This window comes from Pleurodeles waltl, chromosome 8 (genome assembly GCF_031143425.1).
Source record: "Pleurodeles waltl isolate 20211129_DDA chromosome 8, aPleWal1.hap1.20221129, whole genome shotgun sequence".
In the NCBI taxonomy this organism is placed as follows: Eukaryota; Metazoa; Chordata; class Amphibia; order Caudata; family Salamandridae; genus Pleurodeles; species Pleurodeles waltl.
The window spans coordinates 1,294,374,054-1,294,399,685 of NC_090447.1; the positions used below are offsets into that span (position 1 = coordinate 1,294,374,054).

Genomic DNA, 25,632 nt, shown 5'->3' on the forward strand with positions numbered 1-25,632 from the left:
TAGAGTTGTTATCTTTCTAGAATATTCAATAATATATTTATCCTGGATGGTTTGGAGAATATTTATTTATGGATTGAGGTATGTTATTAAATATAGAATGTATGCCCTCGGTTGGGGATAATAATGCATTAGGATAATATCACATTTTTAATGGATGCAGAATTCGAAAATGGTGCTAGTATTTGAGAGTACATGTAGGTTAGCGCTTTGATGGTTTAAATATAAAGCGGATGTTATAGAATTTTAAATAATAATGAAGTTTGAATGGACGCGGGATCCTAAGATGGCGCCCGCATCCAAATAAGAGAGATGGGGTTGCAGTCTAGTGTTCCATTTCTCTAAAACAGGAAGTGAACATTTGTGAATGGGAAGTAGTTGTGCGCCCGAGCTTACAGCTGGCAGAGGGATGTGTATATATATATGGCGTTGGATGGGGAGTCGGGTTCCTCAAATTATAAATAGAAGAGGAAGAGAGCTGAGCTCCATCACGCCGCTACGCCAGTAAGTAGATGGGGGCTTGAGACACTAAACGGGTGATTTTTTTCAGCATATGGATGGTAAATATCGTGAAAACTGTAAAATAGAGTGGATAACATTCCTGCGGTAGGAGCAAAACATGACACAGGATGTAAAATCCAAACATTGAAATGATTAAGGCAGCCTATCATAGGGAAAGGTTAGTGATAGATAGGGATGATGGTAATAGAATGGCCATTTATATTAATTGTAAAGTATTGAGGGATGTTACTTGTGCCGGGATATTACAGGGTTTTAACTTCCCGATGTTAGGAGAAGGATGCATAAAAGAAAAGCTAGGAGGAAGCCTTAAATATGGCATATACATATGCATTTCCTCTGATGATTCTTTTTGTTTTTCTTTGTAGAATTAAGGTTGGGAACCACATGTACAATAGAGAGTCCTAGTTCACCGTTTAATAGAAATTGTGGATTCCATGGTAAGTTCCATGGACAACAGAAGTCTAACATAAACTTCACACTATATTTCTCCTATTATTAATTTTATCACATTAATTATTACCCCATTTACATATGCATGATATATGACAAAGATAATTCGATATTGCATGGGGCTTATGAAATCAATTATTTATTTTCTATTTTTGTTCCTTTTTTATTTTACTATTCAAATACTTATGACCAAATGCACTTATAATGGTGATAACTAATGAGTTGTGGATGGAGTGGATGACTAATATTGGACACCATTTTAGATACCACTGGGTGATCTAATTATGGTCAACCTTAAAAGAGGAGAATGTGGTAATTTATTAATAGATTTTATTTTGTCCATGTAGAAATTTGTTTGCGAAAGACTATCGGGAAACAAAGGAAAGTATACATATTAACATTTGGATCAGTTTGGATGGTTTGATTTTAATGGAGATGAGTGTTGTGGGAATTGGATATGTATTTATTTATATATACATTTTCCCCTTAAAGAGTGATCTTGTATGTAGGTAATTAAATCTCTCTTAGTGACAGTTAATATAAAGGAATCTAGGTTTATGGTTAAATGCTGGGTATTGTATTTAGGGCATTGGGTACTAAAAATGGGGGTTGTGTGAAGAGGGATATTGAGTCTTTGGACATATTGAAGTGTATATATATTTTTTTGTTGGCCCATTTAGGTTTGGTTCAATAAGTGTTGGGAACATATTTGTTAGTCCTGAAGAAGGTGGTGAAAGGATTCAGAAGACCACCGAAACGCGTCGACGCTATATGACATTACTGGACCCATAGGAGTAGGCCGGAATCGAACAAGGATTGGTGACAGAAATTGATTGGCCTAAATCTACCATAATTGGGACAGTTTAACCATAATAGACTATTGCAGATGTCTTTTTTGTCTCCTTTGTTTTGGATGTTATTGTTTTTATATGGGTTTTTTTAATTGATGATTGTTCTTGTTTTGTGATTATTGTGATATTGGGTTTTAACTATTTGGGTTTGTATTATTAAATTATGATTCTTAGATTCCCTTGTTTTTAGATTGATCATTGGAGAGATTGAAGTGTGTGGTGTGAGAGGATTGCTTTTCCCTTGGGGAAATGTTATTGTTTCACTGTGTTACGGTGCCCTGTCCCCCTTGGGACATCAGAGATAGGAGGGCCCTCTCTCTCTTTCGCTTGATCTTTGGACAGACACTATGCTGATGACATCCTGGTCTATATCAGTAATCCAGAGGCCTCCTTACCTCGATTATTGCAGATGCTTTATGTATATGGGGAGGCCTCGGACCTGATGGTTATTTGGACCAAATTGACATATTTCCCATTATCATGTGAGCATGAGGACATGAGAAAAATAATCAACCTCTATTGGGTTGTGAGCATCTTGAATATGTAAATAGCAAATACCAGGCAATGGGTGTGGGATTTAAACATTGCACCTCTGATTTCTTATGTGTCATGAAGTTATTGGAAAGGTTAATGTGAGATGGTCGCAGGTGAGAAAAGCAGTAGAAAGGTAATTATGTGAGGTAATAAAGTGTTTGGAAAAAGCAGAAATGTATGGAGTATTGGAGAGAAGAGAAAGAGCTGCATATGAAATGTGCAGTGAGGAGACATGAGTGCAGAGGAGAACTATAGGTGCAGCAGAGAAGGAAAAGGGGCATGGGAAAGGGGTATCCATTTGCAGTACGATGGAGAAGAGCAAAAGCTGAAGGTTAAACAATGAACTGAAAATAAAGGACAGAACGCTGCTGACAGCCTGTGCAAAATGTTTTGGGGGCACCACATTTGTTTGCCCTAGGTCCACACACGTCTGTGACATTACAATCTGGCTTCATGGAGCCATCATATTCTCTTTATAAGTCATATTAACCGCTAAACTGACTAGCCACCAACTATCCTGCTGAAATTAGGGATATTATTTTTTAGGCATCGCAAGCAACAGCTTTAACTGTTTTCTTCAGAGTATGAAATCACCGCACAATACACAGAGAAAGGGGCAATTGGCTGAGTCCTCTGAGACATTGCGAGTCAGATGTGTGATTCAAATTTTGGATCAGATCATATAACGGCAGTTGGAAGTTGCAAATGCCACTCATAATATGTTGTGATTTGCTTCTTTACTGGTATCCAATCGTTTCATCAGTACAGAAGATAGGTATGTATGAAAAGAACATAAAATGGAGCAACATTCCCTGACAGATTAATATATACATTTAATTACTTCTGCCTGGTAAAGCTTGATTTCGATAATGGTTACAGCATGTTTCACTGAGCTACCCTATCCAATAATTGAGAAACTAAGGAGAGGTACTTGGAAGTCTCCTATGTAGTAAACCCAGTGGTCATTTCCCACCACTATAATGATCATCCCACTTTTTCGAAGGCATCATCCACAGGAGCTGGTGCTCCAGGTTACATGTGCTGAATGCTTTTTTAATCATGGGTTCCTAGCTTCTCGGAGACACCGGGTCCGATTTATTTTCAAGTTCCACTTTCACTCCACAGCAGTACCTGAAGATACCATATCAGATATCACAGCTCTACTGGGCAATGAATTGCCATCATTGTACTTGACCAGCAGGGTCACGTCAATACAAAGAGGGAAACTCACTCTGGGTGACGCAACCTCGATCTAGAACTGGTGTGGTTTGCACTTTTACCCAACAAAATAGCTGAAATAGGGGACAACCGAAGATAGAACAAGTAGCTATGCTGATGCATATTTACAATCCGAAGCAGGTTTACCATCCAGGATGGAAGCTGCTGTGGGTAAAAATTGCGATGACAAACCACCATACCAGCCAGCATTGCAGACATGTGTACACTTATGTCAATATGCCAATATGCTGAAAAAATGTCTTCAAGCATGAGGGGGTCAGTGTCATTCTTGCTCATAAGAGGTGCCCTGCAAGGGTTTTTCTCATGGTGTAACCAGCCTTGCCTGCACTTTCACGAAAATCATATTCACCAGAACTCTAAATGAGGGAGGGAATCTAGGCCCGGGGAATCACTGGGATTCTCACTTTACCTAGGTCATGGAGGATGTCTATAAAACACAGGGTCAGCCATGGAGGCCTGCATGACAGCCAAGTGTTAGAGGAACATAAGTATAGCGTTGCTTGGACCACCATGGTGAGGACTGCCACTGCCCCATCATTCTCCCACCTCCACTGCTACGACTTTGTTATTGATGGTAATTACTGCCAGCAGCCATTCTAGGAGCATTGCACGTTAGTGCTAAATTCAAGACTTGGGCAGATGTAATATCACCTCTCAGTTCTGCTTAGGCCAACGTTTCTCCTTGCATTGACAATGTTATAGTTTAAATCTAAGCATATCTAAATTTCATGTTTGATTTTGCTTTGGTGGCATTGTGGGGCTAGCTTCTGATTGACAAACTCTGGGAATTTACAGTATTCTAAAGTTAGTTTGAAGAAGCAGCCTAACTGAGTAATAATAATAGACTGTCATTATTTGAAGAGATTATCCTTAGACCGCTGTTTCCTATCTATCCCACCGCCATGGCTCACTTTTTAATAACATTTCAATAAATTGCCACTAAATCGTCTCCTAATGACACCACCAACAGAGCGGTTATCGGATACCACCCACCAGAAAGTGCATGACATCTTAGAACAGAGTAAGCACGCGCAACCTACCCCCAAAAATACCTTTGTATATGGCACCCGCATTACTGATGACAAATGTGCTCAAAGATCGCCTGAAAAATGGAACCAGATGATACAACTGCTATGTCAGGAATACAGTCAATATCACCAACAATGAAAAGTCACGCGTCCCTGCAGTATTGACGTTAATTTAGCAGTCTCTCTAAAAATCGATGCAGTCTTATAGCGTGTTAATACATCACAGTAAGGCCTCGGTCCATCCTCTAAAACCAGTAACTGAACCACCACATATGTTAACAGATTCTCGGTGACAGACGTAAAATGTATTCTATAAACCAATCAATTGCATTGAAAACTTGATTTATGGTATTTATCTTAAAACCTACTATTCACGTGTTCGTCTTGCCTTTTTCCTGGTTGTCATCCTATTGAATCAATAATATTTTTTTACATTATTATGCAACTCTTTAAAAAAATCAATGCAGCAACGGTAAATAATTTAAACAGTGAAGTGGATAGATTAGTCATCTCGAAAACGTGGTGTCTTATTTAATATATTGCTCATCTGAAAGCAAAGTATTCTCAAAACAAGATAGTCGCGTTCCTATGGAGATCTGTCAGCAGTGTGAAATAGTGAACAACAGATGACATTAGAAAAATAGAATAATAACTTAGGGCCTTATTTAGAGTTTAGGAGATGGGACAACACAGTCACAAAAGTGATAGATATCGCGTCCGCATTATTACAAGTGCCTTAGGTGTAATGCACACAATATATCATCAGCCAAACTCTGTAAATGTGCAAAGTTTTACAAAACGTTTTTCTATAACATATGAAGACCTGGGCCTGAATCACATTTCAGACGCTCCGACCCATTCGCACTGCAGCATACCATTAATTAGATGTTCGTGGTGCAGACCGGGACAGGACACTCATTTAAAAAAACATTGTCCTTAGTGGAGTCCTAAAGTCAAATAGTTCGTGCCTGCTTTAGTGAAAGACAGGTTGGGGGTTTGAAACCACCTTCAGTTGTGAGAGGGTCAAAGGCGTTCCTCCTCCATGCAATTGCAGTGTTACTGCATCCGACCACAGGGGAATGCATGGAAAGTGTCTCTCACCCCTATCCCATGGGTGACTGTGAGCCAGTTCTATGTGGCACACGGTTTGCCCAACCGAGAGCGTCTTTTCCATTGCGCCCACAATATGGCCGTCGGTGCATAGATAAACTGCAATTGCATGGGATTTACCCCCATGTAAAAGAGAGAAGGCCTCATTGGGATCGCTCTGGCGCCAAATGTGCAGCGTTACAATCTTTATTGTAGAAGACCCCAGTTGAATGCATGCAAAACAGAGATTATGCTGTTCGGCGAGGCCCAATAGCTATGGCCCCCCGATTGGTAACCTCCAGAATTAGGTACAGCTCCAAGCCCTAAACAGGTCGCTAAGAACACTACGTGTCTGCCTGGACCCATCTCTCACAATAAAAGATCAGGTTTTGGGCATCACAGGTACTTGTTTTCACACGATGAGTCTGCTGAGGAGAGTTTTCCCACTCCTCTCATTGCCAGTGAAGGAAACTTTGGTCCAAGCTGTGGTTATTGGTCGATTAGATTATGGTAGTGCCTTATTGGCTTCTGCAAATGAGATGTTACTATATAAACTCTTAGTTGTTTAGAACACCGCAGCACATCACATCCGCAATTTTTCCACTGCAACAGCATCATCTCCCCTGTTATTCTCACTTCACTGGTTGCCTGCCTGGAAAGGATTATTTTTAAAATGTGCTGCTTGACACATAACTCCCTTGCAAGGAAAGGTCCTAACTACTTAGCTTTATCACCCAGTCAGACTATTAAGATCTAGTGACCAAGCACTGCTTACTGTTCCACAGGTCAGACGGTCCCCTTCAGGGGATAGGTCTTTTTCTTATGTAGCCGCTCTTTAACGGAATGAATTACCACTTCATTTTTGAACATGCATTGATCATATTAAATTTAGAAAACTACTCGAGACAGTGTTGTTTTAATTTTGTAATCACTTCTTGTCTGTGTTCTGCTTAGCACCGAGCTACCCCTCCCAGGGTAATTTGTAAACTATTAAATTAACATATTCTAAGACTGCTTTTGTCAGAAATCAGGAACTCTAATTCTTCTGGCAAATAATAGAAGTAACCATTGGTGAAGAGGAGTGAATGCATGTTTATAAGCCCCTACCGCCACATTGCACCACATTAGCATCATTTTTTTTACGCTATTGTGGCCCAACAGGGCCAAAATCCTAAAGCCATATTTACAAAGTTGCATAATGCATGCATTGCGCCACTTTGTAACCCTTTGCACTACATTATGCCTGCGCCAGGCATAATGTATGCAAAGGAGGTGTTCCCCTGTTAGGGGGGCCGAAAAAATGGTGCAAGAAAATCTAAGAGATTTCCATGCGTAATTTTGTATGGCACGTTTAACTCCTGCCCAGACCAGGCATTAAAATGGGGCTTCCATTATTTATAATGGCCCGCTAAGTACTCTGGAGGAGTAGTGCCAATATTTTGGCGCTGCCCTGCAGAGTACATCAATAGAGTCATGAAAAATGACTCCATTGCCACCATACCCTGCACCATGGTGCGCTGTGTTTTAAATACGGCTCACACATGGTGGCAGTAGAGGGCGCTAAGGGGTGCAGGGAAAGTGGCGCTGCACTGGATGTAGTGCCACTTTCCATAAATCTGCCCCTTTGTTTGAATTCTAGTAGCACCTATTTTTGAGAAGCTAATTAAGAGCATCTCTGCTTTGAGCCTAGAGGCACAACTCCTTACTCCAACATTGGGTATTATTGGGTGCAGCCCATGGCTCTCTTTGGAAATGTTTTGAAACATTTATTTGAGCTCAGTCGTTTCTGGTGTCTCAGTAGAAAGCACCAATGGGGAAGCAGCTTCTGGGTGCATGGCATCCACAATGACAATACTATATTTGCTGAGAGAGAAGGTGTGATATAGCCATGAGGGAAATTATCACTCTCTAAAAGAGCTGTGATAGGTGGCATCTTGAATGGGACCCAGCATCCTCACCACTACTGTATTAGCATTACCACACTTGGTGCAGCACAAAAACTGTTGCTGTACTCAGTTACGGTACGGACTTCAGATGACCTATAAAAGCAGCCTTAATGTAGTACTGAAGAGGACTTACGCATATATGAGCTTGATGTTCAGACAGAGGGAAGCAGGTCCATCACACAGATTGGAGAGTCCAGAGTATACTCAGCCATGAGAACTATTGGAGCCGGTGTGCTAACGAAGCTGCTGCACAATAAACCTGACTGTATCAATGTTTTTGGCTTATATGAATGGAAAAAACCCAGCTGCCAACTGTTAGACTTGGCATCCTTGGCGTTGTCTCCCCTAACCTTTTGCCTCTGTTTCCCAGGTTGTTGATGTGTGCTGGACTCTGGTTTTGCTGTTTTTGATACTCTGGGAACTTTACTACTGCTATCCAGTGCTAAATTGCAAGTGCTCCTATGTAAAATGTATGTTTAATTGGCTTTCAATGAATGGCATATTTGATTTACTGGTAAGTCCCTAGTACAGTGCACTAGAGGTGCCCAGGGCCTGTAAATCAAATGCTACTAATGGGCCTGCAGCAGTGGTTGTGCCATCCACATCAGTAGCCCTGTAAACATGGCTCAGACCTGCCACTGCAGTGTCTGTGTGTGCAGTTTCAACTGCCAATTCGACTTGGTAAGTGTACCCACTTGCCAGGCCTAAACGTTCCCTCTTCCTACATGTAAGACACCCCTAAGCTAGGCCCTAGGTAGCCCCATGGGCAGGGTGCAGTGTATGCTTAAGGTAGGACATATAACAATGTGTTTTATATGCCCTAACAGTGAAATACTGCCAAATTCAGTCCTCACTGTTGTAAGGCCTTTTTCTCTCATAGGTTAAAATAGGGGCTGCCCTTAAGTAGTATTAAAGTGCAAATTCCATTTGGGAGCAGATAGAAATGTGGAGTTTAGGGTCCCTGAACTCAGAATTTAAAAATACATCTTTTGGTAAAAGTTGTTTTTAGATTGTGTGTTTGAAATTGCCACTTTTAGAAAGTAGACATTTTCTGGCGTAAACCATTCTGTGACTCTGCCTGTTTGTGGATTCCCTGTCGGGATCAGTTTGACAGTTGGGCTGTTTGCACCTCTCCTCTAGACAGTGACACAAAGGGAGCTGAGGGGTAGCCTGCATATCCTGATGAGCCATCTGTGCTGGGAGGGATGGGAGGAGTCGTCACTCACACCTGAAAGTGCTGTGCCTACCCTCACACAGTACAGTCCCCAACCCCCTGGTGTGTGTCTGGGGCCTGGCCTGGACAAGGCAGGATCTTACAAACAAGAGAGACTTTCCTTTGAAGTAGGCCTACTTCAAAGGCAGAAAGGAGTATAAGTATTGGACCTAAAAACCCCTGAAAATTAGATCACTTCTGGATTGAAGAGGAACCTCTGCCAAGAAGAAGAGCTGAATAGCTGAGGAGAAGTGCTGCCCCTTCCTGTGACTGTGCTTTGTTGGGCTATCCTGCAGTTGCTGCTTCTGCCTGTGAAAGGGGACAAAGACTGGACTGTGTTGTGCATTCCTGCTTGAGAAGAATCTCCAAGGGCTTGAACTGAGCTTGCCTCCTGTTGTTGAAGTCTCAGGGCCATCAGAGACTTCCCCTGCCAGCACCTGGACTCTCTGCTGAGACTCCTGCCCTGCCAAGTGGAGGCCTATTCAGTCCCTGGGCCTCTGAAAGGTGAAGTTGGCAGCCAAGAACTGAAAAGCCCGGCACAGAATGCCGTGCAGGGACATTTTCATGCACATTCCGCAACGCGGCTGATAAATGACGCGTTGCCGGCTTCACGGCTGAAATCGATGCTCCACCTGCATTATGGCTGGGTGATCGATCCACTGCGGCTGGAGAAATGAGGCGTAACACTGATAACTATGCAAACCCCACGCAGGGTGGTTTTCTAACACTGTGCGACAGGATTTTCCACGCATCATCCCTGGTCGTCAAAATCAACCCGATTCTGAGGTGCCCGTCAGGAAACCAACGCATCACTCTCTTGCGGGAAGAACAACGACACATCGCCAACCCAACCGGAGAAGGAAACGACGCATGGCCTCACTTGCAATTAAGGATTCAGCGCATCACTACTCTTTTCCAATGCACGCTCGCCCGTGCAGCTTTATTTATGATGCTAACCAGATCATTTGTGTGACAACAGCGTTCTCACTGATTTCTACGGATTAAGGGCCAGATTTCTGTACCATTTTTCTTGCCATAACAGCACCATTCGCAGAATCGGGCCGTTTGCGTCAGGAAAAACAAATTTTGGTATGTACAGACACTATTTTGCAATTCGGTAATCTATTTACTGAATCTCAAAATAGGTTTGCGAGTCACAATTAGGAACTGACCACCACTGCGTCCACTTCTCCTTCACCAAACCCCCCACACACCACACCCTACTGCATGTGGGACAAGATCCCCACAGAACGCCTGAACTCCCAACTGGCTCACAACCCCCCCCACACCAATGACCCCAACACAGGAGCACACAATCTCTCTAAATGGATCACCACCGTCGCAGACACACTAGCCCCCCTCATAAAACACATCGCCACCCGCAACATCAAGGACGCCCCATGGTTCACCCCGAACTCCAAGACTCCAAGCGCAAATGGCACCAAGCTGAGAAAATATGGCGACAAGAACCCTCTACAACCAACTTCTCCACCCTCAAAACCACCATTCGCACCTATCACCAACTCATACGCACCACCAAAAGAGATCACTACAAGACACGCCTTGACAACAACTCTCAAAACAGCAAAGAACTCTTCACCATCATTAATGAACTAGCCAAACCCAAAGCCAGCAACATAGACCCCTCACACACACAGCCCATATGTGACGCCCTCTCCAACCATTTCCACCACAAAATCCTGGACATCCACAACAGCTTCATACCACACACCCACCACACACACCCCTCACTCACCCAACTCAACCCCCACTCATGACCCCCCCACCACACTCACCACCTGGGCCCCCACCACACACGAAGAAACTGAAAAAAACATCCACTCCGGATTCCCCTCCGACCCCTGTCCACATCACATCTACAACAAAGCCAGCCTAACCATCGCCCCCATACTCCGCGACATAATCAACTCCTCTTTTGACTCCCCCACCTACCCAGACCCCTGGAGGCACCCGGAATTCACCGCTCTCCTAAAAAAAAACAAAGCCGACCCGGAGATCCTCTCCAACTATCGCCCCATCTCCCTCCTCCCTTTCCTTGCCAAGGTTGCCGAGAAACTAGTCAACGCCCGCCTATCCCACTTCCTCGAAGAAAACAACACTCTTGACCCCTCACAATCCGGGTTCCGCAAGAACTACAGCACGGAAACCGTCCTCATCGCATGCACTGACGACATCAGGACCAAAGTCGACAAAGGCGAGACCGTCGCACTCATCCTCCTAGACTTCTCCTCAGCCTTTGACTCCGTCTGCCACCACACACTCCACACACGCCTCCACAACATAGGAATTCACCACAAAGCCTTAGACTGGCTCACCTCCTTCCTCACCGACCTCACCCAGAGAGTCCGCCTTCCACCTTTCCACTCCACTGCTACCAAGATCATCTGCGGAGTTCCCCAACGATCCTCCCTCAGCCCCACACTCTTCAACATTTACATGATCCCCCTGGCCAACATCCTTCGATCACACGGAATCACTATCCTCTCCTACGCAGATGACACCCAACTCATCCTCTCCCTCACCCGCAACCCCACCACTGCCAAAACCAACTTACACGCTGCTCTCCTCGACACCGCCAACTGGATGACAGCTAACCACCTCAAGCTTAACTCCAACAAAACCGAGATCATCATCTTCGGCCCCAACAAAACCACATGGGGTGACTCCTGGTGGCCCACCGCCCTAGGCCCCACACCCACCCCCGCAACCCACGCACGCAACCTCAGCATCATCCTGGACCCCTCCCTCTCCATGACACAGCAAATCAATGCTCTAACCTCCTCCTGCTTCCACACACTCCGCACTCTAAAAGAATCCTTCAAATGGATTCCCCCAGAGACCAGGAAGAAGGTCACCCATGCACTCATCAGCAGCAGACTAGACTACGGTAATGCCCTCTACGCCGGCACCACACTCAAACTCAAACGCAAACTCCAGAGAATCCAGAACACAGCCGCACGCCTCGTCCTTGGCCCCCCCGCCACAAACGAATCTCACCACACCTCAAATCCCTTCACTGGCTCCCCATAGACAAGAGAATCACATTCAAGATCCTCATCCACGCACACAAATCCCTCCACAACACCGGCCCAACCTACCTCAACGAAAGAGTGAACTTCCACACTCCTACACGCAATCTCCGATCAGCTGACCTCGCCCTAGCAACAATCCCCCGCATCCAACGCACCACCACAGGAGGCAGGTCCTTCTCTTACCTTGCCCCCAAAACCTGGAACTCCCTCCCCACTAACCTTCGCAAAACCAAAGACCTCCTGCTCTTCAGAAAGAACCTCAAGACATGGTTGTTCGAACAGTGACCCCCCGTTCCCCCCCTTGACTCCTCCCAAGCGCCTTCAGACCCTCACAGGTGAGTAGCGGGCTCTATCAATTTTTTTGATTGATTGATTGATTGATTAAAGGGACGTTCCTTTCCTAATTGTAAATCGCAGTGTGATGTAGGATTATTTTGTGACCGCGAATGCGGTCACAAAACAATTGCAGTTAGCACCAATTTCAAATTGGTGCTAACCCATTCACAAACGGGAAGGGGTCTCATGGGTCCCCTTCCCCTTCGTGAATGGTAGCTAAAATAATTTTTCAGGGCAGGCAGTGGTCCCTCGGACCACTGCCTGTTCTGAAAAAATGAAAAGAAAACTTTTCATTTTCGTTTTTTAAATTGCATCCCATTTTCCTTTAAGGAAAACAGGTTGCATTTGAAAAAAAAAAACTGCTTTATTTAAAAGCTGTCACAGACATGGTGGTCTGCTGTCCCCAGCAGGCCACCATCCCTGTGAGTGCAGCCATTCCCAATGGGGTCGCAAATTGCGACCTACCCAATGAATATTTATGAGGTAGGTTATTTGCGATCCCATTGGGCATCGCAAACAGTGTCATTTACACTGTTGTACCTTAGGTTTCGTGACTCACAAATTGCGAGTCGCTAAGTGTCGCAACTTGCGAGGCGCAAAACCTAATATTTGTACATGTGGCCCTTAGACTCTTATTCTTTTAAAAAATCACATCTTAACTTGTGTATGTTGGAGTTTTGTCATTTTGGTTTTGTTTGATTTAGATAAATATTCCCTATTTTTCTAAACTGGTGTGGTGTCCATTTTGCAGTGTTTTTGCTGTATTACTGCGTATGCTGGCACAAATACTTTACACATTGCTTCTGAAGTTAAGCCTGCCTCCTTGTGCCAAGCTACTAAGGGGGTTGGTGGGGGGTTAACTGAGGGTGATTCTCCTTTACTCTGACTACAGTGAGGGTCCTTGCTTGGACGGGGGTAACCTGACTGCCAACCAAAGACCCCATTTCTGACATTGCTGATCAGTGGTGTGGATTGGACTTGTATTTGTACTTGACATAGAGTGATTAAGTCAACACTGCTGTTTTCAGTGCAGACTATTACGTGACCACATACAGCTTGTTTTTTCTTTTTTTCTTTTTGTTTTTTTTCCCTACTTCCATATTTTTGCTGATCTTTTACTGACTTTCGAACTTCATTGGGGACGCTTTTTCTGCCTTGGAACTTTGCACTTTTGTTGAGTCTTCATCATGTATCAATCTGGAGATGCTTCAGCTGGAGCTGGGTTTGACTTAGGGAAACTGGAGAGCTACACTGTTGCTCAGTTGAGGCAGTTCTGTAAAAATGTTGCCTGTCCCATTAAGGGCTCCACCAGGAAGGAGGAGCTGCAGAAGGCACTGAGGGGCTGGGTGACCACTAAGGAAGCTGAGGGGCACACAGAGGAGGATGAGGATGAGGAGGTGCAATCCATACACAACAGGATAGAGTGTGGGCCTGTTATGTCCAGGAAGAGTGTCTCCAGAGCAGGTAGCAGTGTGTCATCCACGGGTCTGACTCCTGAACAGTTACAGGACAGACAGGCATAGAGGGCTCCCCAGTTGGAGTTGGAAAAGTTTAGTATGGGAGAAAGGAGGATGGCCATAGTGGAGAAGAAGTTACTGCTGGCTCATGAGCTCAGCTTGAGGGAGCTGGATCACAGGAGACAGTCCAGTAGGGATGGTGGCAGCAATATTACAGTGCAACCTGAGTGGAGGTTGCACATTTCTAAAGACCTTGTGAAGGATTACAAAAGGTAGGATGACATATTCTTCTGGTTCAAGGGGTATGAGTCTGTTTTCCATATGAATCTGGTCCCTGAAGCTCATTGCGAGGCAGGTCTGTGGAAGTACTTTGAGGTAGAGGGGAGGGATACTCTGACACCCTTAGGGAATCCTCAGGGGCTCACTTACTCTATCATGAAGGATGCCCTACTCACAATGTATGGTCTCACCCCTGAGCAGTATAAGGACAAGTTTAGGTCCTATAAGAAGAAGGAATCCCAAACATGGTTGGAATGTGTTGATTCTTTTTACAGGTCACTGGATGGTTGAGTGAAGGGCAGTAGGGTGACAACATATGAGGGGCTTTACAATTTAATTGCTTGGGAGCACTTGTACAGTTTGTGTTTCGCAGAGCTGTGCCAGCACCTGATTGATAGCAAGCTGACAGATCCCAGAAAGCTTGCACAGGAAGCAGACTGTTGGGAGAGCACCAGGGTCCAGAAGAGGTATGGGGGAGGCCATGCCAAGGGTGGGAAGGGTCCCTCTCAGAAAAAGGGGGAATAAGGGTAAACAGAAGGAGTTCTCTTAAGGGCCCCAACCTAGTTCTCAGGGTAAGGATTCCCAGCCCCCCAGTGAAAAGAAACCATAGTTCTCCAAAGGGAAACTTGTAGAGGGAGGTCCCCCCGTAAGTTTTATGCATGTGACCAGGTGGGTCCTGTTAGAGGTGGTCCCAAATGTCCGAAGGGTACACCAGCATCCACTGCTGCTCATTCACAGGGTTTGGCCAGTGTAGCGCCTGGGGAGGAGTTGGTTCTAGGTGGGTGGGAGCCATCTGAGAAGACCTTTGTCTCACTAGGGGACAGTGAGATGGTCCAGAGAACTCTAGTGCCTGAGAACACTAAAAGGTACAGGCAGTGGGTGACCATTAATGTGCAGAGGGTGGAGGCTCTGAGAGACACAGGAGCCAGTGTGACTGCAGTGAGGTGTTACCTGGTGTCTGAAGAGCAGATAGTTCCCTGTGTACTTCACCAATTAGTTGCAGTGGACAACTCACAGCACCTGTGCAGAGTTCCTTGAAGGTAGCTGTGAGTCCAACCATGCCTGTGGATTGCTTGCTTGGCAATGACCTGGAGGATTCCCCTTGGAAGGAGGTAGAATACAGGTCACACTTGGAGATGTTGGGTTTGCCTTGGTGGGTATGCATATCCACCAGGTCAATAGCAGCGTCAGGGTGATCAGAAGACCCTGGAGCCTGAAACAGTGGCCCAGGGGACCGCCAAAAAGAAGAAGGGCAAAGGGTGCGGGAAACCGGCCCTAGAAGCTCCCACAGCCCGGGAAGAAGCAGAGCCTGAGGGTTACACAGCAGAGTCTACAGGGGAACAGGTGGCTGAGCTGGGAGAGGTCCCTGAGCTGTCACAGTGGCAGCAGGAAGAGGGACCCACCAGGGAGGTATTCTGTGCGGCACAGAAGGTATGCCCTACTCTGGAGGGTCTGCGGCAGCAGGCTGCAGACCAGACGGTTTGCAAGGAGCCAGGATCACATCTGATCTATTGAGAGAACGGCTTAAGGTTGCTGAGCTTGGGTCAGCCCATGTGCTGGCTGTACCCCAGTACTTCAGAGCCTTCCTACTGGGTCTGGCTCATGATGTGCCTTTAGCTGGACATTTGAGGCAAGACAAGACCTTTGACAGGCTTGTCACCCACTTTTACTGGCCCCTAATGTGCAGGCACTCAGATGCATATTGTAGGTCTTGCCAGGCTTGTCAGGCAAGTGGCAAGAGGGGGGAGAAGTGCAAGGCTCCCGTCCAACCTTTTCCAGTGGTTGGTACCCCCTTTGCAAGGGATGGTATTGACATTGCGGGGCCTCTGGATCCCAAGATAGCCATGGGCATCATTTTCATCCTGGTCTTGGTGGACCATGCCACCCGGTACCCAGAAGCCATTCCTCTGAGGCCAATCACTTCCCCTGTGGTGGGTTGTGCGTTGATGGGGGTTTTTACCCGCATGGGGTTCCCCAAGGAAGTGGTATCTGATTGGGGTACCAACTTCATATCTATTTATATGAAGTCTCCGTGGCAAGAGTGTGGGGTAACGTATAAGTTCACCACTCCTTACCACCACGAAAGCAATGGTCTAGTTGAGAGATTCAACTACATCTTAAAAGGCATGATCATGGGCCTGTCAGAGCCCTTGAGGCAGAAGTGGGACATCCTCTTGCCATGCCTTCTATTCGCCTACAGGGAGGTGCCTCAAAAAGGGTTGGATTTCGTTGTTTTGAGTTACTATATGGCCACCCTGTCGGGCATCTTTGAGTCTGGTGAAGGAGGGATTAGAAAAAGCCCCCAGTAAACCTCCCCAGGATGTACTTAGTTACATGCTGGTATGCAAAAAAAAGACTGCCTGCTTCAGAGCTCTAGCACAGGATAACCTAGAAGTAAGCCATGAGGACATGAAACAGTGGTATGACCTGGGCACAAAGTATGGGTAATGGTGCCAGTGGAGCCTAGGGCACTCCAGGACAAGTGGACTGGGCCATTTAAGGTGGTGGAATGCAAGAGTGAAGTCGCCTACCTGGTGGACTTGCGAACTCCCAGGAACCCCTTCAGGGTCCTGCATGTAAACCATCTCAATCCACACTTTGACTGGACTGAATTGTCCATGCTACTAGCGACATATGATGGGGTAAAGGAAGAGAGTGAGCCTCTTCCTGACCTCCTGTCTGCTGGAGATAAAGATGGGTCTGTGGAAGGACTGAACATCTCCCCCTCAGTGACCTCAGAATAAGGGAGGGACTGTCGCCAGGTATTGGGTCAGTTTGCCTCCCCGGCCTCCTTGATCCTAGGGGACACACAGTTGTGTACACATGATGTGGACACTGGGAACAGTCCACCTATTAAACAGAAGGTTCACAGGGTGACTGATAAGGTCAGGGCCAGCATCAAAGATGAGGTGTCTAAGATGTTATCCCTAGAGGTAATTGAGTTTTCTATCAGTCCTTGGGCCAGCCCTGTGGTCTTGGTCCCAAAGGCTGCTGCTTCTGGTGCCACCCCAGACCTCTGGTTCTGTGTGGACTACCAGAGTCTCAATGCAGTCACTAAAACTTCTGCACACCCCATCTCCGAAGTGATGAGCACATTGATTGGTTGGGAGCTGTTAAATACCCTAGTACCTTTGACTTGATGTCTGGGTATTGGCAGATTGCCTTAACTGAGGGGCCCAAGGAGAGGTCAGCATTGTGTACCCCAGATGGGCACTTCCAGTTCAAATTGATGCCATTTGGGATTAAAAATGCCCTTGGCACATTTCAGAGGTTGGTCAACCAGGTGTTGATGGGGCTGGATTACTTCAGCGCAACCTACCTGGATAACATTTCTACTTGGGAGGACCACTTGCAGCACCTCTGCACATTGTTGGAGGCCCTGCAAAAGGCAGGCTTCACTATTAATGCCAGTAAGTGCCAAATAGGGCAGGGTTCTGTGATGTATTTAGGACACCAGGTAGGGAGTGGCTAGATGGCATCCCTACAGCCAAAAATGAACACCATTCTGGCTTGAGAGCCTCCCAAGACCCAGACTGAGGTGAGGGCCTTTTTAGGCTATTACAGGAGGTTTGTCAAGGGATATGGCACTATTGTTGCCCCATTGAATGAGTTGACTTCCAAGAAGTTACCACAAATGGTGATCTGGATGGAGGCTTGCCATGAATGCCCTGAAGGCTGCCATGTGCACCTGTGCTGAAGGCACCTGACTACTCCAAAGAGTTTGTTGTGCAAACAGACGCCTCTGAGCATGGTTTAGGAGCAGTGCTCTCACAGCTTAATGAAGAGGGCCTAGATCAACCTGTAGCCTTCATTAGCAGGAGATGGCTTCCCAGGGAATGTAGGTTGAGTGCAATAGAGCATGAAGCTTTTGTTGTGGTCTGGGCACTGAAGAAGCTAACCACAGGCCCCTCAGATGGTTAATGCAGATGAGGGGGGAGAATCCAAAACTGTTGAGGTGATCCATTTTCCTACAGAGGATAGACTTTAGAGTGGAAACCGCCCTGGCACAGAGGACACCACTGCTGATGGTCTGTCCAGATTCTTCCGTCTTAGTGATGAGAACCCCCATGAGGTTGGGTAGTTGCTCCTCACTTTCAGCTGGGGAGACACATGTTAGATATGGCATCCTTGACGTGGTCTCCCCTAGCTTTGTTCATGTGTGCTGGACTCTATTTTTGCTGTTTGTGATACTCTGGACACTTTACCACTGCTATCCAGTACTAAAGTTCAAGTCCTCCTATCTAAAATGTATGTTTAATTGGCTTTCCATGATTGGCTTATTTGATTTACCAGTAGGTCCCTAGTGCAGTGCACTAGAGGTGCCCAGAGCTTGTAAATCAAATGCTACCAGTGGGCCTGCAGCACTGGTTGTGCCACCCAAATTAGTAGCCCTGTAAACATGGCTCAGACCTGCCACTGCAGTGTCTGTGTGTACAGTTTCAACTGCCAATTTGACTTGGCAAGTGTACCTACTTGCCAGGACTAAACCTTTCCTTTTCCTACATGTAAGGCACCCCTAAGGTAGGCCCTATGTAGTCCCATGGGCAGGGTGCAGTGTATGCTTAAGGTAGGACATATACTAATGTGTTTTATATGTCCTAACAGTGAAATACTGCCAAATTAATTCTTCACTGTTGCAAGGCCTATCTCTCAAATAGGTTAACATAGGGGCTGCCTTTAAATATTATTAAAGTTCAGATTCCCTTTGGGAGCAGATAGGAATATGGAGTTTAGGGTTTCTGAACTCACAATTTAAAAATACATCTTTTGGTTAAAGTTGTTTTTAGATTGTGTGTTTGACTTGCTTAAACCATTCTGTGACTCTGCCTGTTTATGGATTCTCTGTCTGGGTCAGTTTGACAGTTGGGCTGTTTGTACCTCTCTGGACAGTGACACAAATGTGTAGCCTGCATATCTTGATGAGCCATCTGTGCTTTGATGGAGGGGAGGTGTTGTCACTTACACCTCAAAGGGCTGTGCCTGCCTTCACACAAGGCCACAGACACAACCTCCTGGTGTGTGTCTGTGGCCTAGCCTGGGCAAGGCGGGATCTTACAAACAAGGGAGACTTTCCTTTGAAGTAGGCCCACTTTAAAGGCAGAAAGGGGTGTAGGTATTGGACCCAAAATCCCTGAAAATTACATCACTTCTGTTTTTCAAGAGGAACCTCTGTCAAGAAGAAGAGCTGAATAGCTGAGGAGAAGCACTGTCCCTGACTGTGCTTTGTTGGGCTATCCTGCAGTTGCTGCTTCTGCCTGTGAAAGGAGACAAAGACTGGACTGCAAATTCATGTTTAGGTACAAAATGCTGCAGTCAGGGAATGTGTTAATCTTTTTTCGTGCTGCTGAAAGATCATTGAATTGAATACAAGTAGTGCTGATTCAACATTTTGGGCCATATCACACACCGGAAGCACAGATGAGAACAGCATGGGTGAGCTAAGTTAAACCACCATTGCTGCCACAATTTTCCACCAATTTGAATCTTCGTAAGTAGCTAAAAAGCTGGAGCAACTATATTTTACCATCTTAGACAATAGCAAATGGGTTCTTTTCACAGGAACCATCAAGGCATAGCTTGCATTTGGCTAGAAATATATCAGCAATTGTTGACATATCTACAAGAAACACCAGAGCGCAAAACAATAACATTCACAAACCAACATAACAACACAAATAAAGCATAAAAATACACATCACAACAAAAAAGAAAATACAGAATGCAACATAACAATGCAGTATAATACAACACAAATGCATTGTAATAATGCAGAACAAAAACAGCAACAAAAATACAATAGAGTATATCACTACCCAAAAAAATACAGCACAACAAAAATGCATATTTGTTCTGTCACATATTATTATCTTCAGAATGCCTTAACTCACCATCAAGGATATGAAATAGCTCCAGTCAAAACTGTTTTGCTATCTGATCCTTTATTTGTCAAGGCAGACAACAATGTGCTCCAAGGAACTGCATTATTGTAACAACTGTCATTCCCAGAAGGATTGCAGCAGGAAACACTACATGGGAAAGGAAGAGATCTCTATTATTATTGTCAGGACTTTTTCAAGAATAGGTCACAGTGGTTTGCAGTTCCACAGGAGAGTCAGCAATCAAAGAGAGCTTGGTGTTTGTGGCATTCAGGTAGATGGAGATTGGAGAGTCATACCTACGTGTATTGACGTCCTATCTGTCCTAAGTTCGTGAAGGTTCACTGTGTAGCCATTAAAGGGTAGACCAAAGGAAAAGGAGTATCCTCCAAATGTGTTCTCGTGTATATCTCTCGTACAACTTCTCTCTCCTCTCTTTCTCTAGAGTCTGATTCTAAGTGTGTGTTTTTTTATTGAGGATCTTAGGCTACTGAAGGTTTGGCGTTATCTTCTTTATATGGACTCGGCTATGACAGTTTGCAGGTGACTCAAACCTGATCCAGCAGGTAGTGCGAAAGCTGCAAGTCCTGGAAAACATACAGAGAACTTAAAATTGCCAAGTATGAAAGGGAAACTCTCGATCAGAATTAATCAATCAGAAAATTGAGCATTCCTTTTGGTATCATAGTGCCTCACAAAATAATGATGATGGTGTCTGAAGAAATCCATGTTTGATATTCACTAATTCAGGAGTATTAATACTTTCTTCTGAAAAGTAAGGAGGAGAACCAAAACTATTCTTTCTCTTTTTAGCTCAATGGCTTTTCAAAAAAGGTCAATGCAGTTTTTATAGGTGTGGCAAAACTCTCCATTATGTTGTGCTATCTGTCCAAGGACACCTTAAATTGCACATCGTCCTTACTATTACGTAATGATCCATGCTTATTATATTATGAAATTTTTAGCCCCATTTCATTGAGTCTTTGAAAGGCAACAAATGAAACAAGTAGCCCACTTAGGATTATTATCATTACGGCAAGGTTCCCAGGAGCTGACTTCATATAATACCAAATTTCAGAGATATTTACTTGAGGATTTGTGAACGAATAACACAGTCACTGCCTCTTTTATCATAATCTGAAAAGTAAGTGAGAGATCCTGGGTCCACAGCACAGTAACCATAGTTGTAGCATACCCTTCTATCCTACAGCTCTTATTGATTTAGTTCTCCAAACAGATCAGCAATTAACTAATCATAGAAAATGAGGAAGGCAAGAAATTTGATTTTACCATGCATTCTTCCATTCCTCAACTCCTGCTAATGCTACGTCTCTGTCAAATACTGGTTCAGTGGAAAAACCAGTGCAGGGGGACATGGACAGGAGAAAACTGACTACTGAGGAAAAGTAATATAGAAGGAAGAATCATCTCTGTGTTTATTGTAATTAATATGGGAATTTTCTTGAACATTGCTCTCAACAGCTGGAATACTACAACATTCAGGCTTAAGCAGTTTGCTAGTACTGAGTGTTTCACCAGAAAGACCTGTTGAAAGCCCCACAGCTTTTATAGAGATGATACCACTATTGCCTCAAGAACAACTAACAATTTCTGCCCTTTTAATTTCATGGATTACTCCTTTGCATAGTAATGTGGAAATAAGTTGCAAAAGAAAAACTAAACTGAACCAATATGAGCTGTAGACAGAAAACCATTATTTTCTGGAGACATTACACAAGGCACAGCTCAAATCATTATGGTTTCTGTAGCAGGTTTTCCTGAGCCTATTTCTTTTTATTTTATAGCAGCACCTTCATTAAGCATCATTTTAGGCACCAAATGGCTTCAAAGACAAAACCCGGTTATGGATTAGCCAAAAGCAACTTTGACCTTCTCCTCTCCTAAGTGGCAACAACATTGTTTTCCCAAGGTGGCAGCAAGTACAAACACAGAAACTACTGATAAGAAAGGTCCTCAGTTACCTCAGGGTTACCAAGAATTTGCCAATGTTTTCTGTGCATAAGTTGTAGAACAACTGTCAACACATAGACCCTATATCTATATGAATTACTTGGTTCCAAGAGCCAAGATCCTTCATTGTAATGTTTATGCACTTAATCAATGAAAAAAAAGATTTACAGAAATACATTCAATAAAACCTCACTAAGTGATTTTCACAATGCTTACCTCTCCAGCAGGGCCACATGTATTTTTGTGTTAAAACCTCATGATGAACTACACCCATGCATAAAATAAAGATATTTTAATGCTATAAGGATCATTAACTGTTAACTCTCGTCTCAGTTATTAGATCAATTCCATTTGGCTAAACATTTCACAAAATTAGATCTTCATAGTGCATAATATTTAGTCTGAATAAGAGAGGGTAATAAATGGAAGAGTACATTTAATATCAAATATATACCCATTGAAACAGGTAAGCACAAATTTGGACTCTGTAATGACCCTGGTGACTTCCAGTACTTCATCAATGACATCTTACATAGCGCCTGATTCAGAGTGCAGGTATTTCATCTGGGCAATGGAGCATTTCACTCTGTTGCCATAACAGAGTAACCACACTTCAAATCTAGAGCTGCCACAGGGGACATCTGTTACATTAGCAGGAACCAACTGTTACATTAGCAGGAACCACTGTTACGGCAGTTCCTGTCACTGCTTTGAAAGTGTACTCTACACCTCAATCAACATGAATGAGCCATACAGGCACATTTTCAATGTATTTTATTTAAAAAAATCCAGAGCTTATTTTTTCTTTTTGGAAAATAAAAAAATAACAATGACACCCTCGCCACAAGAGTTCATCACATTCATTTACCACCACATTTTGGATGTCGGTAAGAGAAAGTACAAACTTGTTATTTGTGCACCCAATCTAATTTGCGCAGGCTGAAAAGTTGCAAAATATCTGACAGTCCTTACCCTATCAGGCTGTCGGAGGTGTATGTCAAAGGCAACAACGGAGTAATCTCCACTGCTGAAATGCTGAAGGTCCGCTTGAATCTAAATGAAGTGGCAGACCTTCTGTACAGTGGAAAAAGTACTTCAATGTCATTGCGAATGAGCACCCTTTCATCCACTCTCTAAATCAGGCACATTTCTATAATTGCAAATTATTGGTGATTAAAGATGCTTGTAGACAATATTTAGAAGGATCTAACCCTGAAGTTAAAGTTTGAAGAGATCATGGTTTCCTTAAATCCATGTGACGTGAAAGTCATAGGCATGCACATTTGAAGTTATTTGTTTCTTATTTTTATTTTCACATTAAGTACAGACCAGGAAATAGGCACAGAAAAGAAGATGCTTTATCAAGGAAAGGAAAAGACATCAAAGAAAAATGTTCCTCATTATTTCTTGCTGTAAAAGTATACAAATGAAATAATGAATGAATAATAGTGATGAAGCACAAACTGTTATCCCAACAAAGGGCGTCCTGTTACTGAAAAGGGAAACAGTGATCAGAACGGGGGATTAGACCAAATTAAACAGCCAGGTCTTAGAGTTCTTTCTAAAAGAAACAAAAGTAGGGGAAAGAAAATGAAGAGGAGAACTCCACAGCTTTGCAATTTTAAAAGAAAAAGATCAATCTCCAATACGGGTTCTCTTGACAGTGGGAAGCTGCAGGAAATGAACTCAAGAGGAATGAAAGGAACGAGCAGGCTAGTATATACAGACCTTTCCTCTAAGATAAATATGGGCTTAATTTTATGCTGCTCTACAGGGTAAACACAGAGCCCTAAAGGTGTATCTTTGTTGCACTGAAAGCCAGTATAGGGTAAGAAGGAGAGGATGCACCATCATCCTAAGAGTAAAGTTTGTGCTTGTGGCATTCTGAATGACTTAAATCCTATTTATAAGATAGGAAGGAAGGTCAAGATATGAAGAATTTGTGTAGCCTGGACACAATGTCATTAAAGGATGAACTACTGTTTTTTCAACTGACATGGGAAAAGAGGGGAATTTTGTGAACTGACCACAACAAACCAAAGCATTGTAGCAATCGGAGGAGTGAAGGATAGAGTAGAATCGGAAACCACACCTAGATTTCTACTGCAAGAAGTAGGGAAGGAGGGGGGCGTGGCCAACTGCAGAAGATGACAGTTGTGTAATCGGAGGGCTTCTGGGCCTGAGGTCAACATCCTAAAATATCCGGTTGTAGTGCCAAGATCCAGACATAGAGAGGTGACCTGTTTCCTGCATATTCTGGCTGCAGTTTAACACCACATTCAACGCCCCACTGAATTACTCCTGGCCTGAGTTCTCCACACTTGGCCTGCTAGCGATTACACCACGCCCAGAGACTACAATCCGGCAGAGCTGGTTGAGCGCAGCAGACAACACCCATTGACGGAAGTACAGATGTCCGCCTGAAGGTCGCATACACTGAGAATGATGCTGCCAACCCTCACAGCATGAAGACGGACTGCATGGCTGGAGGATGACACTGACTGAGGCTGGCACTTGTTTGACTGGCCGAACTCTGAGGTGGAGTAGTAGGGCCACAGATGTCCGACACACCTGCTCCTCATGCCTGCCTGTGAGGCCTCAGGGCCGAGCGTCAGCTCTGACTTGAAGGGGGCGGCCTAGTGCAAGGATTTTGGAGAGGTCACATGCTTGAGAGAGAAGACAGCAGTGTGTGTGGGGCCTGGAAAGAAGCCCGAGGACCTCGCAGAGATCACTTAGAACGAGCAGTAAGTTGTTCCCTGAGGCACCCGCGGACATCTAGTGGGCCACTAGAGTGATGTGACCGAGGAGAAGCCTGAGGCCTTGGGTGTGTCTGAGAGCATGTAGCTGCAGCCCCCAGTGGTCTTCTCGGTGGTCGGCCTCCTGACACTCCGGTGGAACTGCATTGCCCCCTGCCCTGCTCTGCCCCCTCATCTGGAGGACATATTTCCAAGTACATAACTCATTGCACTGAGAATTGCTGCTATAGCTGGACAACCTGGGGGCTCCATGTCTCCTAAACTCTGGAGAGTTGACTGAGGAGACCTACCCCTGAAATACTTGTCAAGTAGTATAGTCTTAACTTTGAACATCAGACATCAGAGGTGACTGTGGGCCCTCAGCAGATCAGTTGTCACTAATTTTTTCACTGGACCATAAACTGCTGACTCTTCCAATGCACAGAAAAGGACCCTGTTTTTGTGCTATCCTATCCATGATTTCTCCCTCCCCCAGGAGCTCCCTCACAGTGAGGCTGACTAAGGCGTCTCTTCTTTTTATACCCCATCGGAGTTGTTTATTTTTTTTTACTACAATAGGACACATCAATGCTAAAAGCACAGAAATTTGGGCATATGACCAGTCCCAATCCATCCCCTTGGATGGCTCCACTGCAACAACGACTGAAGATTGCATTCCCTCCCACGATTATGGGTCCTCCACAAGAAAAATTAGACATTATCCCGCATGGAAATACCCAAGTCCAGAATGGCATTGGAGCAGCGATTTGTGACTATCACCAATGATCTTGATCTCCTTCAGGAACACCATAAGAAATGTGCGGACAGTGTGAAAAACAAGGAATCTGCCCTCTCTACCTTTAAGCCCTGGCAATCGGAATGCACTACTATCACACAACTTCAACGGCAAGTTGGTATGCTACAGGAATGAGCAGAAGATGGTGAGGGACCAGCGCAGCAGAACAGTGTCTGCATTGTTGGACTGCCAGAGAAAATTGAGGGCCCATAGAGATCTGGCTGAAATCTGCTGTGGCACCGATTTGTCTCTCCCCCCTA

General features: G+C 44.6%; 1 long non-coding RNA gene across 1 annotated transcript; it reads left to right on the forward strand.

Annotated features, from left to right (window-relative positions):
- Positions 1–397: 397 nt before the first annotated feature.
- LOC138249217 (uncharacterized) lies at positions 398–1,995 on the forward strand. Its single transcript, XR_011194790.1, has 3 exons — positions 398–501; positions 885–956; positions 1,650–1,995. It is a non-coding gene; the product is annotated as an uncharacterized lncRNA (long non-coding RNA).
- Positions 1,996–25,632: the final 23,637 nt, after the last annotated feature.